This window comes from Schistocerca serialis, chromosome 1 (assembly GCF_023864345.2).
Source record: "Schistocerca serialis cubense isolate TAMUIC-IGC-003099 chromosome 1, iqSchSeri2.2, whole genome shotgun sequence".
NCBI classification, from domain to species: domain Eukaryota; kingdom Metazoa; phylum Arthropoda; class Insecta; order Orthoptera; family Acrididae; genus Schistocerca; species Schistocerca serialis.
In genome coordinates, this window is record NC_064638.1 from 239,346,838 (window position 1) to 239,366,031 (window position 19,194).

A 19,194-nucleotide genomic window follows, 5' to 3' on the forward strand; every position below is an offset into this window, starting at 1 on the left:
TAGAGTGAAGAAAAAACATATTTCAACATGGGAAAAGGAGTTGTTACGTACATTAAAACAGAACACAAATACAAAAGCATTGAAACAAATAGATTTTGTATCGATCTGCACACAGAGGTGTGTGCTTCTAAATTAATACAGAAAAATAGTTCACTTTTAATTGTCACTGTTTATAGATCTTCACTGGGAGATTTTGAACTGTTTATGAGGAATATGGATTCCCTATGACGATGCTGTTGACAGCTAGCACCGAGCAGTTAATGGTCTGTGGTGATTTCAATGTAGATTTTCTATCGAATAGGGATAGGAAAAATGATCTGGGAATCTTATTTGGATCTTACAAGTTGATTACAACAATTAACTTTCCAACACAGGTGCATAAAGACAGAGGAGCTTAATTGATGTCTCCTTTGATGAAGCTCAAAACAAGGTAATCACCTTATACCTAGTAACAAATACTCTTTGTAATCGTGACGCATATTTAGGAGAAATGAGACAACGCCCTACAGTGTCGATAGTCCACAGAGGAAATTGGACAGAATTATGAAGAAGGTATCGGTAAGAAAGAACATAAACACATGCACTCCTAAGGCTACACAGTTCTGCACTTAAAACAGGCTATAATGTTAGAGTTTCCAACTTGTTAGTCATGTGGAATGCAAGGCTGTAAATATTCCAATGTAAGAAATATATTTCTATTGTATGACATACATTCTCCTTGCAGGTTTCGCTACAATAAACTATGGTGACAAACTGTAAAATGAAAAAACTACTTCCTTCAAACATCGATTCTGCGTGATACATGCACAATACAGCTTTCTGATCATAGGTCACAAATTATGCTACGCTCGCATCAGTCCTATATAAAATTATTGTTGGTAACTGAGAAAATCTCTTTCAAAGAAAGAGACAAACGCATAGCAGCGGTGTTTGACATGTGAAATTACACATCATGCCACCACTAACTCTGTTAACAGGACATCTGTCAAGCAGATGTATACAAGAAGACTGCTGTACAAACGAGCTGTCACTAACTTAGAATCACCATAGTTATGAAACTGAAGACTCGATTTTATGCCCAAGATACGGCAAGGGAATGGAGTAGGTCACATAAATCTTCATTTGTCTCGAGGAATGTGTCAAAACAGGATGGAAATGTTTCATTACACATGAGATGGAACTCCTCTGAATGCTGAGAGGCTCGCTGTTAACGATTACAAGGAGACAGTGCTCTAAGTCACACTCAGAACACACGCTTTTATACCAGTCGAACACAGGTTATGTCACACAACTGATGCATCCTGACAGAACAATGGGAAAAAAATTGTCAAATGACCTGCAGCAACATCTACCTCTCTCTCTCTCTCTAGAATGCTCCATCACACATAACAACCACGTTTATTCTCCTTCTTAACTGTCTGCAATTATATCACAATAATTTCATATCTACTACTATATACCGATAGGGGTGTTAACATCCCCTACATACGCACTTCTGGAGAAATCTTGTGCTCTCGGATGGGCGCAGAACATCTGTTACGGATTCAGCTCACTTTATTCCACTTCTGGTCAACTGCACATTAAATCGGTGACAGTGCTGCAGGGAGGGTTGGTCAAAGATAATGCGAGGAGGTCTTTCAGTCTCTAACTTTAACCTTATACTTTGATGTATATGTTCGACAATTAACAGTGAATGAAAGTACTGCACAGTCATTGATCTACATTGACAACGGTACTCGCAAAGTAGAGGAGAGGCGGTTTAGTGATGATACAGAAATTGGGTAGCATGTTGCCGCGTCATTGGTCGGTGTTTTAAATTACGGTAAAATTGCTAAAATTTATCGCAGTATCAACTGTGATGCTTATTACAGTATATCCACGGTGTCTTTTCCATCCCGTCTGTCCCCTGGTACGCCGTTGATTACCGCATACTGATTGACTAGCTCGCTTGTTTGAGATGGAGGAAGAGTCTTGGTGGAGGGGCAACACCTTCCAGGGATGGCTAGCACCACAACATGATCGCGTACATAACTGCAATAAGAGGAATCAATCGAAACGGAATACTAAGACTTCAGTTATTCCATCACTGTGGAAGATGAGTTTAAATGTAGAGGCTGTCAATCACCTTCGGAATGTATCAGACAACAAATTAGGAACCCTCTCTTGCACGGATGTGGATCTTCACTTTGTGTCTTTTTCGTTGCGGCTATATTTTTAACGATATTTTAATCATCCATCTATACAGAGAGAGACAACTATGGTAATAAAATCAGATGCGTTAACGAATTTATGAAGCGATACATAGTATAGAGCTTATATTTACAACTTCTCTATGCTGTTACCTTAAGAGGCTTCGTATGCGGCGAGATATTTGGTTACCTCAAGAGAGAGTTCGAAAGTCAGGCGGCGTTCTGTGACTGTGGTAGATCTCAGCACTACTTCAAGAGCTGAAAATGAGTTTAATATTCTAGTCCTGTGATGCATGAAGTGATAGATAAGAAAAGATAATTTTCTGGTTGATAAAAGAATACTTAGAATCCTTAGAGTACGCCATAGTCCCATACAGGATTTTTAGTACAAGTAGCGATACGTTAGCAACATAAAATTGCGTGTACTGTCCGACTTCTTCTATCTTCGAAAAGAACTCGTATAAGCGGAAGGAATCTACATTTCGTGTGAGAAATTCGAGGTGTATGGTCAACAACATCGTTGCTTCGGATTGGGTAAAGTGAGTTTTTTAAACTGGGAGGTCTATGTCAGGGTAGAATTGTTTAGAACCACTGCATACATCCAAGTTGCAGTTGTTTGTTTCGCAGTGCTCCATGGCTGCCTGCAAGGGTATAAGTGAAGATTCAAAATGATGGACGTTTGCACTGGACATATTGACAACATCTGAATTCCTACCACTCCAGTCATCCCTGGATGATATCTATGGCAGAGGTTGGTGCATTCTCGCGTATAAGTGCATCCACAACTGCATCTGATGCCACAGCGGAAATTTTCACTGACCTCTTTACGTAGGTGCTGCTGGCGTTTGAGGGGTTTGGCGCACTGCGTGTGGGCGTCTGGTAAGTGAGTGCACAGTATGTGCGAGTGTTTTCAGCTGTCTCCACAGACTGGATCGTGGTTTAAGTGTGTCGTGTTCAGTGCTTCTCAATACATCGCAGTGGACTCTGTCTTGCAGCAGTATTTTCTGCTGTCTCTACCCTGTCATGCAGTAGGCCTTCCTCCTTCTCATTCTTCCGAACTTAGTGGAGAGAAGCAGCGAGATGTTAAATAGTGCTTTAAAAACCCAGTCGCGATGTCAGATCCTGATTGGTAGCGAGCTCTGACATATAGCCATGAACAGCTTATTACTACCGATTGGATCGCAGTTTAAGTATGTTATGTTTAGTGCTTCTCAACACATCGCAATGAACTCTGTCTCACAGTGGTATCTGCTGATGTCTCTATCATGCAGCAGAACCTTCCTCCCTCCTTCTGAATTTAGCGGAGAGAACTAATTATGAACCCAATCGCGTTTCCGATATTTGTATTGAGTGCATACATACATTTGGATATGGGTCTCTCTCCTGCCAGCAGGGATGGGGGCTACATCATAGATTGCAAACAGCTCTGAATGGCTTTTTTCACTCTATTTTTGATATCGAAAGTGTATTACCTCTCTCTTTGTCTCCAGTATTAGCCAATAGAAACACTGTATTCTGAGGAGAGATGCAAATTTCTGCCTGCAAGTTTCAGGACATTGGTTCACACAGGCAATCAGGGAGTAGCCTCTGGAGAAAGACAGAGACAGGAAGAGAGTCTGGAATTTCCCAATCAGCAGAATGCCGCCACTCGATGCTTTGTTCGGGTACAGTGAGACCAGAGGATGCTGATATGGGATCCATGGTCGGTGGTATTTAATAATGTGGTGTGTAATTAGAATATTGGGTGGTTTTGACCTTCGTTGCAGTGATCTGACGATAGAGACACGCATCAGAGATCCCAAACAGCGGCTACTATACCGCACTTCATTACATTCATGATCTGTAGACCGCTTTTGCAAGGTTTATCTGTCAGTACAATATGACTGCTGTATGTTTCTCTACCTGTAGACAATAGTTTGCTGTTGAGTTTTTTGTAATTTGCCCATCTGCAGAAAGTCATTGTGGGTTTCGAAATATGGCATGAACTTTTAGATATGTAATTGTTCCGATTTTCCCCTCTGTGCTTAGACACCAGCGTGCTTCGAAAAGTGAAGAAAATAAGAGCATTAACATCCCTGACTCTGACAACAGATATAAACTAAGCGTACACAGCATTTCCAAGCGCGATCAGAATAAAAAAAGCGCCGCAATTGTTTAAACATTCCATGCTGCGATCGATTTCCTGAAATTTTTTTTAAATAGACTATATTCCATACATTATCCTGTTTCCTGTAAACTGTTTAAATAAACAATATTTCACAGACTATATTCCATACACCATCTTGAATCCCATAAATTATTTAAATAAAAATAATCAACACTTTGTCTAAATTGTTTAAACAATATTCCATACATCACAATCGAATTCCCTCCAAATGACCCATCAACTGAATCTTTTTCCTGACAATTTCCGGGAGGTGGAGGGGAGTCAGAGGGTTGGAGGTTCTCCAGCCAGTGGATTTAATGAATTAGTCAATCAAACTGATATCAAAAGTAATATTGTATCGTTGAGGGGAGTTCCCTGGGGGATAGGGTAAGAAGTGGTGGAGGCTATGGAGGAGGAGGGGGTGGGGGAACAATAAGTTAAAGACTTGTCAATCAAAAGATTGGAATATACCCAGGGGGATCATAAGCTGTCAATCCAAATGGGTGGATTATCCCCAGTGGGTCTTAATCCTCTTAGCAGAACACTAGGTAAAGTAGCTGTCAATCAAAGGAGACCAATAGGTTTGCCCTGACATATGCCTGCCCCTGGTGTAGGCAACCCACACTAACAAAATGCACTGATGCCGCCCCTGTCCCACTACTCAGTTGATCCCACAACAAACAGAAGCTGATTGTTGTACCTATTTTCATACACCTGGTACAGTGTACTACCACAAGATGTCAGGCATAGATGGAGGTAGTAAGATGTATTCCCAAAAGCTTTCGAATACTCCTACATTGGTGGTAAGTATGCTTCCCAATGACCACAAATGACCGATTAATTTTGTGGTAGTTATACTTCCCAAACCCCTTACAGAAACTACTTTGGTGGTAACCATACTTCCCAAGAGACATTTGAACACAGTTGTTTGGTGGGATATCTCACAATCCTGAATGCTATATTTCACAACAAACAGGAACTACGGCTGGTGCAGCAGACTGTCACTAGATACCACGAACATACAGGAGTGGTAACACATATTCCCTTAAACGCTGCAAAGAAGTACGTTTATTGGGATATATATCCCCACGACCTGCAAAAGGGTTAATTAAACACTAGCAGAGCAAAACGTTTTCCAATGACAAAAAGATTACACTGCTTCTGGTGATTTTTATAAAAGCATTCCAGAACGTACTACCACGGTTCTGACCTGATTATCAGAAGATACAGTTTATAATTTCACATGTAGTAGGCGACGCTGCCCTTTGGGCTAACAAAACTGCAGAAAATTGTCATACATGTGAAGAATCTGAAAACGCTTTTCTTGCAAAATACTGGTCTCCAGGCATACAGGAACATTTACGTAAACAGGTATACAGCCCAGAGATGTACAACCCTGAATAGGGTAGTCTCAGGAAGTTTTCTGAAAAACATGCCAGTAAAAGATTACTGGAGAGAACCGATTTCTCAAAAGTATGTGCTCCATTTACTAGAGTATTGCATCACTGCATCCATGTAGCCAACCCATGTGAGAAGTGTTTGTCTGTATCATTCGCTATGCACATGCACTCAGGAGCACACGGATGGCCGGTCACTCACTCGGTATCAGGCAGCGCCTACTCTCCGAGTAATGGGCAACAGATACGTGGCCTTGCCATGTGGTTAAGGAAATAATGACGATATACAATTTCGTCACAATGTACCAGTTGAAATGGGACTGGCAAGTGAACGAATGCATTTAGAATTAGAATTACTGTTTGTCTGTCGACTTTGCATATTTTATGTGGAGAAAGTGTGTACTTTATACCTGAGATTCACCAAGTGTGAACAAAGTATAATGAAAATTAAGTTGACAATCAAATACTGAATGTTATTGAAAGTTTTAACAGTGGAATTCTTTTGTGTGAAGGAATGGCCGATGAAGTAATGCCTGCTTTCAGTCAGCTGCTAAAGTTGCACTTATATTGAGACATACTTTGAACAGAACAAATTTAACTCTAATTGATGGTATGCACTCCTCAAATCCACAGTAGAGAAGTACCAGCACTGTCCCATATTATCAGCGATCTCCATGATATTAGGTATGGGATAAGTGGCGTCAGTTATCGTCTTACTACTAAGATATCGATAGTCACAGCGGAATCTATGTTTCTTAGAACCATCTGCTGGCTTTTTGAACATGACTGCGACAGTTGCCCGCCATGTGGTAGCTCCCCATTCCCCTTTCATCGACTAGCTGTTTGTTAATGAAATCCTCCATAACTGGCTGTAAATGCCAAGGTACACAATATGGTTTCCAGTATACAAATGCTTCATTCCCTGGTGGAATTTGATGTTGTGTTAAGGGTGTTGCTGGAATGGACTCCAAGGGTAAAATAAATCCTCAGACTCTCTAGCAGTTTCTCCGTTCCCAAATTTTCCAGTCCCTCCAGATGCTCTGTCTTTATACATAATGAAGTTTTAGTGGTGGCCAGCATCTGATAATGGACATCTGATGTTTCCCTGTCATCCTCTTCCATGATATCCAAATTCGTTACAACAGTCCCTTTGTTAGTTTTACGTCATTGGCCCCAAAATTATCCATATTCACAGTTACTATTTTCCTGCCATCTCTCTCTTGTACATGTACAATACACTTTTTTTGCAAAACAACATGATGTGTCCAACACATCATTCTCTTCTAGTGGGTCTATTACACTTAACAATCAACAGGTTTCTCAGGTCTTACATTCATCCAAAAACACTTCCCAGTGCTCTCTAGCACAGTGTCATGAGAATCAAGCCTTAGCATCTTCATATGCAGTTTAATCGATTTGTCGCTTAAGTTAGATTAACCTTGCAACAGTACTTCACAGGCGCTGGGTTTCCACTAGCTGGAATGCCATCCCTCTAAAATCCTAAAATCCACTGTATGTCACTGAAGATCAATTTTGGCATGATGTTCTAAGAGAAAGTCCAACCCTCAGGATCATACTCTAACTTTCGCTAAAATGAAGCACTACTTCCATATCCATACATAGTTCAAACTGAATTACCTCAATATGAAAATTCAATAACATTGAGCCTAATGACTTCACATCATGGTCTCCCATTCCAGGCAATCTATAGTGTTGTGTGTATTTAACTGCTTCCAATCTATGAGCTCCTAACTTTCCACTGACACATACAGAATATGGTGACCCAGTGGCATACTAAAGGACTAGTTACAAACGCAAACAGAATCGAGCCCATCCGTTTGTACACCTGCGGTGATTGCGGAAATTCGAGCACAAATGATCCAGAGGCCAAAGAAGTCGATATGTAAATTGTTGCAACAAGTGAACATATCGTGTAGGTCTTGTCAACGTGTTTTACATCATACAGGGAAGAAATGACATATGTTCAAGAAATGAAGGAGAAAGATAAGGCAAAACGTGTATATTATCATGCATGGCCATGACAAACAATTGAGAGTGGAATGCTGGATTGGCTACTGCATTTCATTAGTGATGAAGCGTGAGTTCATCTGAGAGGGCATGTTAATGCCCAGAACAGCAGATACTGCTCAGTAAGCAATGTATGGTGTACCGTATCAAGAAGTCAGATTGTGGGTACCATATTTTTTTTAAACAACAGTAAGCACTGCTGCATATATGAGAGTCTTTGAGGTATTTTACACAAAGTTGACTCCCCATGAACGTACATACGTTGTCTTTCAACAGAATGGGATGATCTGTTACGCCTCACGTGAGTCGGTCTCACAATTTTTTGAAAGATTCACAGAAGAAAGGACTGTCAGCAAAGAATTATGACCACCACGTCCATCATACCAAATAAATTGTGACTTTTATCAGTGAGGTAGTCCTTACGGAAAAATGGGCGCAAATAATCCAATAACATTAGAAGACTTGAAGGTAATATTAGTAATGAAATTTTGAGAATTAACGCAAAATGTATATTAACATGTTAGGGTGCGCATAAACGTTCACTGAAGAATACGGGGGTCATTTTCAGCACATAATGTAATGTAAAAGACAAGAATAGTGCAGTAAATATATACCTTTACATAAACGTATTTGCTATGTCTTTATTATCTAATTATTACATGTTTATTTATCGTTACAGCTGTTTGTGCCTGACAACAATTCGTGCATAAACGGCTCAGAGCTGGTTTATCATGCACCACTCTGCATTAAATCGTTTTGAATTCGATTAGAAATTCGTTTAAACCCAGTAGAGGTTTCTATGTGCTCCACCAAATGAAGACCATACTCTGCAATTTACTTCAACAATTGGTTCAAATAGCTCTGAGCACTATGGGACTTAACATCTGAGGTCATCAGTCCCCTAGAACTTAGAACTACTTAAACCTAACTAACCTAAGGACATCATACACGTCCATGCGCGACGCAGGATTCGAACCTGCGACCATAGCAGTCGCGCGGTTCCAGACTGAAGCGCCTAGAATTCTCGGCCACACCTGTCGGCACTTCAACAATTCCACGTGATTTTCCTGTTTAATAGAATTTGTTGTTTCATTGTTTAACTGATGGCCAACACTTGTTTTCCTAGAGAAAACTCTGCGTTACTAAGCCTTTTAAGGAGGTCTCTGTTCTGCCTTAGCTTCTGTTTGTGCACAGATATTTCTTTTTTAAGATGGTCATTATTGCAAGTTTCTATTATATTTTCCCCACAATCAGATACAGCTATAGACATTCACAGATGATTAACAAGCAGTCCATGCTCAGTTATCGACATCACTGAATTTCCCAAATGTGTGTAGCAAGTTCTGGCCCAACTAGAATTTCTGTTTTTCCCAAACATCAGACAATACCACCAAACACCGCATTTCGGTCACCGCTACTGGCTAACCAGTCGTATTAGGTATAAATATTACACTGAAAACGTCTGGCGAATTTATTTGTCTTTTGAACCAAGTTCGGGAGTCCTCGTGTTGTCTATCCATTTTTAATTATCTCATTCTGTGCACAAATAGATTAGATAAAAGCTCTTTTGTAATACATGTAGACATAGTTCTGTATTATACTACTAGGTGTGGCCTGGCACACTGGCACATCGACAGACTTTCATACAGACAGCAAACGCACAAACTGAGCATTACAGTGTCCCGGCGGAGGTTCAAGTCCTCCCTTGGGCATTTTTGTGTGTGTTTGTCCTTAGGATAATTTAGGTTAAGTAGTGTGTAAGCTTAGGGACTGATGACCTTAGCAGTTAAGTCCCATAAGATTTCACACACATTTGAACACGCTTTTTTGAGCATTACAGTGTTATACAATTATTGATACACTCTCTTACTTTGTATTATATAGCTGTCCAAAGAAAGCATTGCTTGAGGTTTATGTTGACTCAGATTATTTTTTTCGTTATTTTCTTTTTGTACATGTAAACTAAATGGGTTACAGATCCTGATGACGATAAATTAACGAGTTGTTTTGTGGCAAGGATAATGTTTTGATACATCCACCACAAAACAAAATAAGAAATACACTCTTCAATTTATTACTTCCTGTATCTTCAACTGTTTCTTTCTATATATGAATGTAATGCAAATTATCAATATTGACCTTGAATGTATTGATATTGAATGTCTGTTGATATTGTTATCAGTTGAACTTCACCTAGGATTTTGCACAGAGTCACAAATTACCTTCAAAATTTCTTTCAACTATTTCTTCTAAACAATTTTTCCAATTATTTCAGCAATTATTAATCAATTTCCACGATTATCCCCCCACATAAATATATAAATATCCAATGACGACTTCTTTAAAGACGGCACTGAGCGAAATATGAGCAGACCTTTCAATAGTTGAGATAAAAAGTTTTGAGATAAATGACTCATAATATTGTTACAAGAAACTAACGAAACTTTCATTGCAGTTGTTACATGCCCACGAGATTGATAGTGATAAAAACATTAAAGGAGCAAATTAAATTTAAATTATGCCTACAAACGAGTCAAGCCAAGAATGCTAATTTCAGCAGTAAAGATAGGAAGCTGCTACACTGTTTGCTTATATGGCCGCACTTGGTGTAGTCTCTCTTTTCCTTCCAATTAATATCCTTTACGGAAAGTGCATTTTTACAGAAAGTACGCAAAATTTGTACAAAGCCATCATTAAAATGCACGATAAGTCATTCAAATTCTATAAGACTGTGTCAGGTAATGACCAGGTTCATTAGTGAATACACAGATAAATCAGGTTTAATTAAAAAGTACCAAATAGAAAAAATTTCATTTTTGAAAAAACATATTTTTATTCATGATTTTGTTAAAAACTATGTACAATGGAGTCAAAGGAAATCGCCATTGTTGAAAATTCATTACAAAATGCCACGTGCCAAGATGTCAGAAATCCAGTTTTTGCAACTGTTGAAAGTAACACACCAACTCCTGAACTGGCCGATGGCAACCAAAACAACGAGGTTGGTGTCCCACTATAACTAATCATGATGTCACTTTCATGACCCTCAATAGACATTTGCTCAGTTCTCACCGGGAAACATTTTTTCAAATAGTGAAACTGAGGTGTGCGACAGTGAAAATTCCTTTCATTGCTTGTTCACGATGTCACGAACGCAAGAACAGGAAACAGTTCCTAAAAACAATATAAATACTAGTGAGAAACACAATTTGACACACCTCAAGCAACTAATAACACAACAGCTTACAAAACAACAGGAATTTCAAGAAAGTATAACACGACAACTTAAGGGTATGACAAAGCAGTTCACAAAACATCAGGAAAATATAAGACAATAGTTTTCGCAGCAGAAGCAGGCATTTAACGGTTTCAAGAATAGTATTAGTCGGCAGTTCAATGAGGTGAGCAAAACTACACGCACTGAATTATCTGAGGGACTATCCAGGAACTTGAAACAAATAGATAAACAACTAAAACAAGAAATTTTTCAGCAAAATAAATATGTTAACGGAAAAAATATCATCGGTAGACGATAAACAGGAACTACTTGCAAGTGAGTTACAGAACCTTAGTGATGCACGTTCTCAAATTCAGGAGGCGCAATCCCAAGTGGATGTGTCGGTAAAAAATATGATGGTGCAGAAGTACAAAAGTTGTCTAAGAGTAAACCAGTGACGTTTAGAGTCAAAATTTTCCGAAACACAGAGAGATGAGGTATGTGCAGAGGTAAAGGAAATAACTGAAAAAACTGAAGCCTGGATGCTGGATAAAGGCAGCACCCTTGCTGAAAAGGTAGTGCCAGAGTGCAAAATTTATGTAGATACAGTAAAGAAAGCTCTAAAAGAGAAAGAAAGTCAATTTCTAGCTAAAATAGATTCAGTTTTAAAGGAAGCAGAGGAAAAGTTACGAGGCAGTATTGATAAAACTACTGACATTCCAAAACAACGTTTGACATAAAACAAACCCATGCTTTTAGAGAAGTTAGATACTTTCACTGGTTACCCACGATACGTGGCTAGCCCATCGAAGGTAAATAGCGAAGGTTGCCGAATGCAGCAACACATGCGGCATCTGTACCTGTCGAGTAAGCGCAATTGTCATGCGCTACGCCACAAGCGAACATAAACACGCCTGTCACAGAAAGTGTGACATGGTTCTCAGCAATTTCCGGTATTTACCTTTGAAGGGAAAAGAACAAACCCTGTGGTCTTTATCAGAGCATTTCGAAATGTTTTACCTCGTTCCTGGGCTATGGACACAGAGGAATGTTGCCACTACTATGAACAGTTTCAGGGAGCCTTATTGGATAAATGTTGGTCTGAGGCCGTACAAGAGAGGCTCAGGTGTAAAGTATTCGACCCAGCTCCATTCAATACCATACATGGAAGCTTAAGTGGCTATTCTGAAAAATATTTGAATAAAACTGGATACTGGACGAACCCAGGATCTCAAGTAGACGTGCTGAAAATGTTAAAGAGCGGTCTTCCTGCCCACGTTAGGGAAAAACTCATTACCATTCCGGAACACCACACCTAATACTTTCTATCTGTACCAGTGCAACCCAAGGCTGTTAATATGCAGATAATGCCACAGGGATTTACGGGTCAACAAGTGAACAACGGATTCGTAGTACAACACGGATGGCAACCTTATCCCACATAGACCTAGGGTAACAGTTACAGTAATCACAAAGGCAATGGCAAAAACTGTAAATACTAGGGTGGATATAAAAGAAATGGGCAAAAATTTAACAAAAACAACTACAACAGGCAAGTAGACCATGGCCAACCTGTACAACATGTACAGACACAAGCTAGTGGCAATAATTAACCGATCGCTTGGCTAACATAAAACAATACCAGACAGCTGAATAATCCACAGACAGCGGAATGCGGCCAGCAAAGTAAAGCATATATGTCGAATAACATGCAAATGCAAAGATAATTTCAGTCGAGAGCCTCACAAGATATTAATTGGCATAATCAAACACTAACAGTCCGTATAGTAGAAGTTACACTTAACCTAGAGAGTGATGCACAGGAAAACGTGAACCAGTCACTGTGGGACACCGTTCTGTGACCTGGGATGAGAATGGCGCACGAGCTCGATCGACACTTGCTTTATCAGATACGTTCAAGGTAGTGATGTGAAATATGATCTTTATCAAAGCAATGAGGGCATACAGGAAAACTTGACAGAGGGCAAGGTACAAGCTACTATTAAAGCCTAAAAGATTTGTCCTTGTGCTTGACATGGGTGCTTCGAATAATTCGATGTACAGGGATTTTTTCAAGAACTGAAGAAACGTGGGCGCATACTCACACTGCCAATGCAAAACTGAAAGGTAGAAAGTGCCACTGTTCGGAAATCGAAATGAGTTAAATTACAAGCCTTAATTACTGTCCAATTAGGACAGTTTTTTGATAGTAGAGAAATTAATAGTTGATTGTTTAATTGGTATGGATATACTTAGGACATACCAAGAACAAATTGATATAGGAAAGGGCCAATGTCATTTCACTGTAAATTACCAATTATTTGGGGTAGACATAATCAAGGGAAGTAGGCCTACTGTTAGACATAAAACCGAGGTTACTCACGACTTAGGTTTAATTGATAAATCCTGTAGTTGTGTGTGTCATCAACACATACAATAACGAACAGTCAGCAGCAGAAGAGATAAACGTTGGCATAATAAACAGAAAGGTAAGTACATCAAAGTGCTTGTCTCAAGACAGCAAGCAGAACTAAGGGAACTAATACTTGCTTATATACACGAATATGAAAAATAAAACACATATCATTAGAGATTTTGTGTACAAAATGGAAGCATATCCTTATGAAACTTTCTGTTCTACTTCAAACCCTATACCATGGAAAGGAATTTATGACAGAAAGCTGAAACGTACAATACAATTTCATATAGGTGAAAAGGTATTACATAAGACACATCCCAAACCCACAAAAATTGGTAAACCAAACGGTAAGTGGCAACTACTATACACCAGACCATACATAATTACAAAATCCTCCACCCAGGAACATACAGATTTATACACACCAACATGGGTGAAGACAAGGGCCTTTACCCACACAAAGACTTGAGTACGTTTATATATTGAAGAAGGGCTGTGTAGCCTCTAAGTTGTGTATATGTATAATAATATTAGATTTAGGCTACTGGAAAATCACATTCCATAATTCATGTTGTTAGTTGTTAAGGAAAATTTTTGTTTGTGTTTTTTTTATATGTCAAATATGTAAACGATAAGCTGATTGGTTGTGACAAGGAAGAATGTTGCTTTTATGTGTCTAGAGATGACGTTTCATAGATGTGACATGAGACTACCTTTCACAACAAAAGCTATCGTGAAATACATAATATATTCATTTTTCTGCAATTTATTTCCTAGAAAAATTTATACCTAGGAAAGATATAAATTGCATTTCTTCTTTGTAATATGTAGAAACTTCAGTGTCAGGCAATGTACTCAAATTGGTAATTCATACAAATCAGTGTATAAGTTTCATAGCTCGTATCAAATTGTTTTGTCATGTGATCATCAGTATTATTTTTTATCTCCCTAGCATTTCATAAATATGGTCAATGGTGTGTACATATAGTTGAAACCAGTCATATCTCTTTGAGTGTAATCTCATGTGTTGGTGTTGCATTCCCAGATGTATAGATCTGTGGTTCCAACAAAGTAATTTTCTCTTTACAAGTAAAATCGAGGTATCGTATCAGAGTTCACAGTGTTTCACTTTTCTTTCATATACTGATAAATAGGTTACTAGAGGTTGAAATCAACCACTGAATTACAGTGACATAATTTGTTTCAAGCAATAAAATGTGTTAATCAATCAATTAGTATGTACAAAGTAAACAAATATCTGTTGCATGTAGGCAACTATTAATCAGACTTTGGTGCTAACAGGAATAAGTTCTAAGATTTCAAAATGCTTCATACTATGTACACACTTCAAGTGTATGCATACATCTCTTGTATGTTAAAGGGTAATTATCACACTATGATAAAGTGATAAAACCTATACTATAGTGGATTAAATAAAGAAATTCTCGTATGTTATTTACATCACTTACAACACTTCTCAAAAACTATAAGTACAAATCAACAGCAGTTCAAAATTCTCTTTGGAGATGTGTCCTTCTAGACAGCAGTGTTATATTGATCTTATCACATTTTCAAAACAGCAAAATTGTTTCCTATACCATGAGACAATACAGTCCCAAACTTCTTTTCTACATGAGACACAGTTTTTGGATGTCACTACACAATCAAAAAACCCCAAGTTACTCCTTAAGCTGTATTCTCTTTAAATAGATCAGGCTTGCAACTCAGTTGGTGTGAAATACCAGACAACAACATTACGTTAGCTCCAACATTTTCCAAAAATAATTTTATGCCTGGGTCAGTCGATAGGAATTACTTTTGAGTTATCGCGCTTTACTCCACACAAACGCAATTTATTACCACTGCCTGATAGGAGAGTCTTGTAATGTGATGATTGAAGGTCGGGAGTTAAAATAAATTTGTGCTAATCGACTGCATCTCTTTTCAATCAAGTAGTTGAAATCCCAAGTCACTTTCTTAATTAATTTTATGTTCAACATTTGCATCTCGTGTTCAGTAGCTCAATATAACATCAATGTGCACCCCTTTTAATTAAAAGTGATCAATTCCGAATAAATTAATGTCAACACTGCTACCGCAGTTCAATCAGGAGTCACAGGGCCATATTACTTTTTTGCGTTATCTGATATTGTGGCAGTTTTGGACTCTCTGTTGATCTATTAGTCAATTAGTTGGGGTGAACACACGCCAAAACCAGCTAAGGGACGGGTGGGGTGTTGCACAACATACTATATATCAGCACATGTTCAGTACCATTACTTTCAAAAATAGAAAAACATGTTTAATGTATTTCAAATATTGTTCCACTTCACACATAAAGTTACTCATACAAAACATAAACTGTACTTGAAGTAACCAATACACGTTCTTGAAATTTTCACCTTATTATTCACCCCTCATAGTCTATTCTTTTTATCAGTGCTCGTTTGCTAACAATAGACATTCAAAACGACAGCATTTAATTAATAATCCTGCATTTCTTCCTTTACAGATCCAGTACAGAGTAAATGTTCTCTAAGTGCTTCCAAAATTCGTGTTTATGTAACTTCAATGAAATCAAACAGCAAAGTAATTCACAGAACAGCTAATGTAAAATAGATTTCTTCTCAAAGACGATCAAAACATGTATCTTTTTAAAATGTAGGACAACTTCCTCACTATATAAGCAAAAAAGTTGTGTGAAATTGTTTCCTCACTGACCTTGCACCAACAGCCCTATGGTATACTTAACATATAGGCGTTAGCGGGAAAAAAGGTTAACAGGACATGGAAAGTATTCTTGATTTTTCGGTTCCTTTATTGGAACAGGACACAACTTCATAAAAATTAACACAGGACATTAACAAAGTAAAGTTACATATTGATAAAAATGGACACAGTGGAAATAATTTCTATGGCATTCAGTAGCCTCACAGAACTAAAGGTTTCAATGAGTGGCAAGTAACGAATAGTATTCCATACCTAGCAAATACAAGAAAAGGACATTTGTGGGCACACACATGGTAGACTATGGCAATCAGATGACACTTGACACAATATCCGCCGTGATACAAACGTTTCTAAGAATTCTGTGATGCAGAAGTAGCCTACCGATCCTGTGAAACTGATAGGGTTGTGTGAAAAACATGTCTCAATCCGGGCCAAATGAACAAAATGTTAGCATTCTGCCACTAGCGCTCAGCAAGGTTTTTGCAAATGCCTGAATCATTGTTCGGCCGACCTTGCAATACAGACTAACCAGCGTCATCCAGAATATCATCACTGCACCTTTCCTTCAAGTTTACACAATGCAAAGATACTCACTATACAACACTATCTCGCTCAGGGGAGCATGTCAATCGTTCAGCGTCGGTGAGAAAAGTGGTAGCCAGTGAGTTCTTTTCACCACATACTTTTCTACAGAAAAATCTCAGGGCTGCCGCAAGGCAGTGCATGGCAGAGAGATTCCAATACTTTGGTCCACTTTGCTCACTGACGATCTACATAGTCTGCTGTTGTCGTTCCTGAAGCGGATGGGTTGCTATGATGTAAATGTATCTTTCAATTAAACCAGTGTAAAATATCGTTAGTGTTAACATGTTTCAAAATTACACCGCCTTAATCGATTTTAAATGCGTTTATATGACTCTTGGACAAATAAAAAATAAATTTATCATTATTATGGCTATGTAACTACATTTGAAATAACCTACTACATGTGCACCTATTAAAGAACGATAGCATGACAGCACAAGATAATCTGTAAATTGACAGGACAGTTAGGGAATGGAAGTGGCTCTGGAAAACGAAATTTTTGAAGTAAGATCCACATCAGCTCAGAGCATTGTGTTGGACAAACACATGATATACAACAGAACATACATGCCCCTCTAGTCATTGAAGTTATGGTGTACATAACTCATTGTTATTGTTGTATTCATTTGCTTCTACCTCTGACACGAATTTCTTTGAATATACTTGTTTTGGTTTAACATTACATATACACATTGAAAAATATAAAATTGGCTTGGAATATGCTTTTGACTTTAAATAGTTCTTACTATTACTTTACACTATATGCTTACTATTCATTTTTGCAATATGTAAACCTACAGTGCTTATGGATTCATTTTTTATCATTTCTACTTTTATCATTCCCTGAAACAAATAATCATTTTCATTGCAATATTCATTTGGAATAACATTTTGTTTTACAGTTTGAGTTAAAGTCTACAACTCCCAGGATGTCTTCTTTCGAAAATACCTCTATATATATATATATATATATATATATATATATATATATATATATATATATATATCCCCCAACTTCGAGTTTACTTAGAAATTTTGTTTCTAGAATCATTTTCGGATATTTTAACTTTATTTGAGTGCTTTTGCTTCTGTGTTTGTTAATTATTGTGTAACTTTTGGTAAAACTTTGGTACAACTTTCTATCCTGTTCATGACACACATAACAGTTTGCTTATGGGCATCAAATACTACCACCCTGTCTTCATTAAAATTTACATTTTCGATAGTTTTAAATAAAACTGCATTTTATATGGTGCAAGTATGTCCAACATTTTTATCAGATCTGATTCTACATTTAGAACATTGTTTTCAGTAGGAACTAACTGTTCATCCGATTGTCTGTGTTCTGGGTCTACTGTAAGTTCCTCACGATCGAATTGAGGTTGGTAATCCCTTTTCTCACATTTTTGCTTCATTTTCATAGTGTGAATTTACTGTCCAAATTATTAGTTGGTTAATCCAACTCTTCTTGATTTGGTTAAATAAATTTTCGCAGTAATCACATAGAAACTGATTTTCCTCCCCGTTTTGCCTTGCCTTAACGAACAATTTTGCCTAACACATCAAAAATGTTGATTTACAGTCCACACAACCTCTCACACTGTCTGTCACTATTGCACAAAACAGGAAAACGTGCAAGTGCTTATTTTTCTTTGTTGTCCATGTTGTCAAAGTTCCATGTAATTAATTTCCATTTACTCCGTTTGTCATTTTCCTTGTCTATCCTTACATTTCACTTTTGGTCCTTATTGTTGTCAGTGCCATTCATACCTTTGCTTTAGGATTCTGAAATTAGTATTTTGTGATGCACAGATACTTGAAACTTAAAAATTACTAACAAGACTGTTCTAACGATTTTCAACAGATTCCAGCTTACACTCCACCCTATTGTAGTATCTACATCTACATCTACATGAGTATTCCGCTCTTAAGTGCCAGACAGAGGTTTCATCAAACAACCTTAACAACCATCACAATAATTCTCTTCTTATTCGAATCTCGAAAAGCGCTCGAAAAAACGAACACCTATATCTTTCTGTGCAAGCTCTGCTTTCCCTTATTTTGTTATGTTGATAGTTTCTCCTTATGTAAGTCGACGTCGACAAAATATTTTCACATTCAGAGGAGAAAGCTTGTGATTGAAATTTCTTGAAAAGATCCCACTGCAATGGGAAACGCGTTTGTTGTAATTATGTACACCCCAAATCCTGTATCACGTCTGTAACACTTCCTTCCCCATTCCTCGATGATACAAAATGTGCTGCCTTCTTTGAACTGCCCTCCATTTTTCCTTTCTCATGAGGATCCCAAATTGCGCAGCATTCCAAAAAAGGATGGACAGCATAGTGTAGGCAGACTGTTTAGTACATCTGTTATATCTTCTAACAGCTCTGTCAATAAAATGCAGTTTTCGGTTCACCTTCCCCACAACATTTTCTGTGTGTTCTTTCCAATTTAAGTTGTTTGTAATTGTAATTCCTAGG